The following is a 6031-nucleotide window of genomic DNA, read 5'->3' on the forward strand; positions in this document are numbered from 1 at the left end:
AGTCAGTTTGCGGTACTTTGCTACAGCTGCCCTAGTAAACTCATATACTGCGATTCCTAATGTGTTCAGTGCTTGTCTCCCACACCCCAGCCCCTGGCTGTGAGCTGCCTAAAAATAGACACCATGTCTTCTTCACCCTGACCCTCCAGGGCCTGGCACAGGTCTGGCCCATAGCAGGGCTCTGTAAAAATGTGTTAAATGAATGAATGATGATCTCAAACAAAGATTAAATTAACAGTATTTATAGTTGTATAGAATTGTGAGTCATTTTTATTTTCTTCATGTGACATATTGTGTTTTTCTAAGTTCCCACTTGAGAAACTATATTGATGTTATCATAAAGAAAAACGAAAATACATATTTTTCTTTTCAAAACATACATTAAGATAACAGTCATTTCCACGAATATGTGTTTTGTGAAGAGGAGGAAGTTCTGCTATCTGCTTGGTAACTACTTTTTCATTGATTAATTGATTCCTCCTTGTGTTGCTAGAGTGCTTTCCGGAGTCAGATTTACAGAGCTTGAGCTCTGGGGCCTTGCGGGGAATAGATTCCAGGTGGGAGGGGTCCAGGCAAAGTATGCATGCTTCTCAGCCAATCTCAACCCTTCCCATAGCTCATGGGATGTGGCCCAATGTGGCACCTGTCACCAGATGGGGGCTGCTACACTTCACACTTGAGAACACAACCAGCCCTGGCTGAAGGCCATTCCCAAACAGAAGCAAAATCCTACCCTTCATGAATGCACCCTCAAACTTAAATATTCACACTAATCATTTGGGGATCTTGTTGAAATGCAGACCTCAATCCCATGGGTCCCAGGTGGAACCTGAGATTCTGCATTTCTAACAAGATCTCAGGTGATACCCCACATTGCTGGTCTATGAACCACCCAAAGTTAAAGATAAGATATTCTGGTTGTTCCGCAAGGGTGAATGCTTTGGGATAGGGAGACCAGAAAAGGCACATTGGGAGTACCTCAAAAGATAGGTGGGATTTGGAGAGGTAGAGCTGGCAGGAAAGAGGTGGGAACTACCTGGAAAGGTCCAGAGAGAAAGTGCTATGTTGGCAGGATGGTGACTTGAGCAATACAGTTGGAACAGGAGGTAAGTACTATTGTGGAAGGGAGGGCTAGAAAGGTAGGCTGGGAACAGCCAATAAAGGGCTCTGAATGCAGGGCTAAGAAGCTTGGCTTTAATTCCATAGGGAGTGAAATCTGACATGACTTAGAGATAATGTTTTCCAGAGATCAATCTGACACTGAGTGCAGACTCAGAAGAAAGTCTGACAGAAGGAAGAAGAGTCAAAAGGCAGGTAAGAAGGTTGCACTGCTTCAGATAATGCAGATGGGGAAAGGAAAGGGGTGGCTAGGAGTCATGAGAAGGCTTGGGGGTTGCCTAGAGTTAGTGATGGGACACAGTTGGGGAGAAGAAAAAACAGAATCCAAAGTGATTTACAGGAAGGGTGGAGACTGAGAAGCACCATCAGCAAAGCTTGAGGTCCCAGAGGAAAACACTGGCTTAAGGGGAAGATGAGTCCCATCTTAGATGTGATGAGTCTGACATAATACTGCAACTCCCACATAAAGGCACTGGGCAGGTAAGCAGATTCAGTGGAGCCCAGGAGAGCAATGTGTGTGGGCAGGATTTGGATGTGTACCCTGAAGGGAAAAGTGGGGTACAGAAAGGAAAGAATGCCCAGAGGGTAATACAGAGTGAGCAAAGGGTGACAGGTAATACCCACAGCTAGGGGTAGGAGGAAAATAGAATCCACTGAAGGGAGAATCAGCAGAGAGGTCAGAGAAGATACCATGGGTATACAGATGGCCAACCTGGAGGCCCTACCATACTGTGACATCAAAACCAAGGAAAGGCCTGCCCAGCCAAGGCTGTAGAAGGGCAAGGGAAGCCCAGGCTCGAAAAAGAGCACTGCTTGAATGGAAAGCAGCATTTGAATTGGTGGAGAAGAGGACGGGATTCCCTGGAGTAGGTCTGGGCTTCAGCAGGATCCGAAGGGGCTTGGGGCTCCCAATCACTTATTCCAGATCAGCCCTAGCACAGGAAGGACGATCCCTTAACCTGCAAACACACATACATGATATGTGCACACCCCAGAACCTACCAAACCCCCAGGGCAGAGCAGAGAAGTGGGGAGAAGGGGTCTTTGAAGCAAAACCTTATGGCCGGGAGGCACATAATTTATCATCCAACTAGGACTCTTTTGAGAGTGAGCAGAGACGCTACCAACAATCACAGCACAGATGTGCATTAAGACTTCCCAGGCAAACCCAGCCCTATGGTTACCCTAGCCCTGGGGGATACTGATCCCCCCAAAATGTCCGTTTGCTCCCCGTTCCCCCTTTCTAGATGGGGTGGCGGAATTGAGTCACAGGCGAGAGGAACAGGCAAGCTCATACTCCGAGGCAGCCCCCACCCCTCCCCGCGGAGGAGGTTGGTGGATGGGGAGATCTGGCTCCCCCCACCTCCCAGCAGCACCATGGACAGCGACCGGCCCAGCCCGCTCCCAGTCCCCTGGCCCTTGTTTAGGCAGGACCGCCGCGAGGCTCGATCACTATTTCATGGGGGAACGGGTTCGGGTTACCAGCCCCGTGCCTAGCCGGAAGGCGCCGCCCGCTCCCGCCACCCGCCCTGGGGACTCTCCCCTGGAACCCAGCACACCCGCGGCCCGGCTCAGACAGACACCGCCCTCAGGCGCGCTTCGCATTCCCCGCACACCGCTCCGCCCTCGGACCCTTCCCAGGGCACAAAGACCCGCGCACACGCCACACAGCTTCCCGCGGCCACTCAGACGCACCGCACAGCCAGACGCGCGCTGTATGAAGACGGTGACTACACAGAACAGGCACACCCCACACCCAGCAGCAAGCCACCTAGACACATAGCACACACACAATACGCCTCGCAGACACACACTGCGCGGAGAGTTCACCACAGACCCTGAATGCAGGGCTAAGAAGCTTGTGACACCCTGCCACACACACAAACTCACATGCTGCCCGAAAACTCCCTCACAGAGAAGCTCCGATACATTTACTAGACACACATATCACACACTGTGTGTGCACACACACAGTATGCCTTCACAGAGTCCTTCAGACATATCGCCCAGAGCTACTTCACCACACACAAACTCTCTCTCTCACACACACACACACACACACACACACACACCACACACACACAGTATGCCTTCACAGAGACCCTCAGGCATTCACCACGGATACGGAAGCACATGCATCACACTACCGAGGCCCACCACCACCCTCCTGGAGCCCAGGCCTGCCCTCCTGCTGTGGACATGGGACTGGGGAAAAGACAGGCAGGACTTCCATCCCTCCTGCCTGGCCCCGGTGTTGAGTCCTGTGGATAAATTCTGTGTGTACTCTGAGGCCTCCGGGGGTTGTTGCCCAATCCCCCAGGGCAGACAGACAGAAGCACAAAGAGGTGGGAAGGGGGGAAGCAGGGGAAAGGGGATCTTTGAGACCCCAAAGCCTCCCCAGCCTTGCTGTCCCCAGGCCCCAAGCTCTGGGGCATGAGGCTCCAGGGATGGCCTTGCCCTCACCTGCAGCTCCCACAGCCTCTGTGCTCCCTGGGACTGCCACCTTCTGGGAGGCCCTGAGGTTTGTGTTGTGCGTGGGGACCAGGAGTACTGTGGAGTCTGCAGCTCCTGCTGCCCCCCTGGGAGTGCCCAAGTGCTGCCTCAGAGTTGAGGGGACATGCTACCCCCATCCAGACAGCCCAACTCCAAGAGCTTCCCTCTCCAGCAGGGGAGGGTAGAGTGGCACAAATTCTCCTCTCTGCAGAATAATCATGGCAGGATTTTCTGAAAGAAACCCAAGACAGGGCATGAGGTGAGGAGAGGGAAACAGGCTGGCAGAGCAGGAAGAGACCTCTGAATTTTCCAGGCAGGTGGAAGGGCCCTTCAAGATTATCTAGGCCAATAGGCCATGTCTCTGACATCCCCATACCACTTCCCAATTTTGCATTTTCCACATAATGTGCCCCCTCGACAATTTCTGCCAAATTTCCATACTCTTGTTCTGTTCCTTATTTATGGTCTTGAAATTGACACTTTTAACTTACACGCATTTACTGTAAATAGAAACTCTGTGTTACTACTATAAATGCAAAGGCTATTATTGCTTTCAATAAATAGAAAATGACGGTAAAATACAGTAAAAGCAAACTGTATTATTAAATCTTAGCTACATGGAGTTGCCAGTCAAGACCTCTTTGTTCAAAAGGGAAGGGCAGCAGTGTTGGAAAGTTGTTAAAGACACACTGGCACCTTCTCCCTGGAACAACCTTGGACTTGACAGAATTGAAAGGTAACCGACTTTCTCACGACGTGAGCCAATGCTATGTAATGACAGGTCCACGAGCCACTGAAAGTCACCTCAGGTCTTGCTGAAGGTACTACCCCCCACGGTGGGAAGCTCTAGGCTTGCCCACCTCCTGGAGGAGCTTGGGCACAGTGGCTAGCTGGACCCTTGGTGCTACGATCCATTCTGATAATAACAATCCTTAGAAATTGCTCAATTCTTTCCTATTTACAAATTGTCCCTACAGCCACCATCTAGTATGAGCTGCACAGCAGGAATTATCATCCCCATTTCTGAATGAGAAAACAGAGGCTCTGAAAGATTAAGAGATTTGTTCAGAGTCACATAGCTACACAGGGTAGATCCTCAACTCCCACCCCCCTTTTCTACTCTACCTGCCTCCATCTGTCCCATCATTGGGAGCCCTTGTTCTAGGCTGACCCCTTCCCGGGCAGAGGGGAGTAGAGGGAGAATGGTAACCTTGCATCTGCCTATGAGGCCCTCATAATCCCGAAGGCAAACAAGCAAGTGAGTAAGTAGAGCTTTTATTTTGGAGTCACACTGTTGTGTGTCCCTAGCCGAATAACGGCACCTCTCTAAACCTCAGTTTCCTTGTCTGTAAAATGGGGATAATAATAGTACTTATCTTATAGGGTGTGAGGATTCAATGAAATAACGCATGCGCATAGAGTCTGGCACAAAGTGAGAACTGAAACATTTTTATCACCAGGGAAGTAAAAAGAATAGAATTAATTCAGGTAAAAAAAAAAAAAAAAGGCTGCTGGGGGCGGGTAGGCATGGCATGGTTCTTCACTGAAGAGAGGAAATGAGTTCCGTCTTAGAGAGTGAATATGATTTTGGTAGAGAGAACTATCCTGTCTGCTCATGCCCTCCTCTTCCTTCTCTGCCCGCTCCAAAGAGAAGTGAGAAAATGCAGGGTCTCATCTTCCTATCTTTCTGCTCTGGCCTTTGAATGACAACTGACAGGCTCTTCAGAGCCTGCCCTGGGCATTGCTGCCCCAGTAAGACTCCCCTTTAAGTCACAATGCCTGGGCTGTTTTCTCCAGGGGCTATCCAGATGGAAGGTTGGGGGCCAAGCACACCCTGGCACTCTAAGGATTCTAGCAGATGTCTTTCAACGTACTTGTGCAGACAACAAAGACCCTCCCTACCACCACCTTTCTCCAACGGGGTCAAGAGTGATGTCTGCCTGTCTGACTTTGAGAGCTTTCCCAGCAGGCTGCAGGTTATTGGACCTGGGTGGGCACCTGACCCATTCAGAGCCAATCAGATCCTCTCATACAAATTTGGACTTGGACGGGCCAAACCCCGGGTTCTCTGAATGTGGCGGGAAGGAAGGACAACATACAGCAACTATAGGTTGCCCAGGCTCTGGTAAAGCAGAGAAAACCCAGTCTGTGGAGAAAGAAAGGTAAAGGCGGCCAGAAAGGTGCAGAGAACGGCTGCTTCCATTTCTCCTGGCCTACAGGTCCTGCCTCCCAGAAGCTAACGATTTTCTGCCCCTCCGTTCTCAGGAATCCCTTGTGTCCTGGTAATAAACCCTTCTTTATTACTGAAGCTGGCTTGAGTGGGTTTCTATATACAAACAAAGACCTAATTAAGAAAGGGGAGAAGCTGGGAGCTAGAGGCACAAAGATGAACAATCCTGGGGGGGCGGGGGGGGGGGAA

Source organism: Leptonychotes weddellii, chromosome 4, assembly GCF_054177405.1.
Source record: "Leptonychotes weddellii isolate Sample4059 chromosome 4, ASM5417740v2, whole genome shotgun sequence".
Classification (NCBI taxonomy): domain Eukaryota; kingdom Metazoa; phylum Chordata; class Mammalia; order Carnivora; family Phocidae; genus Leptonychotes; species Leptonychotes weddellii.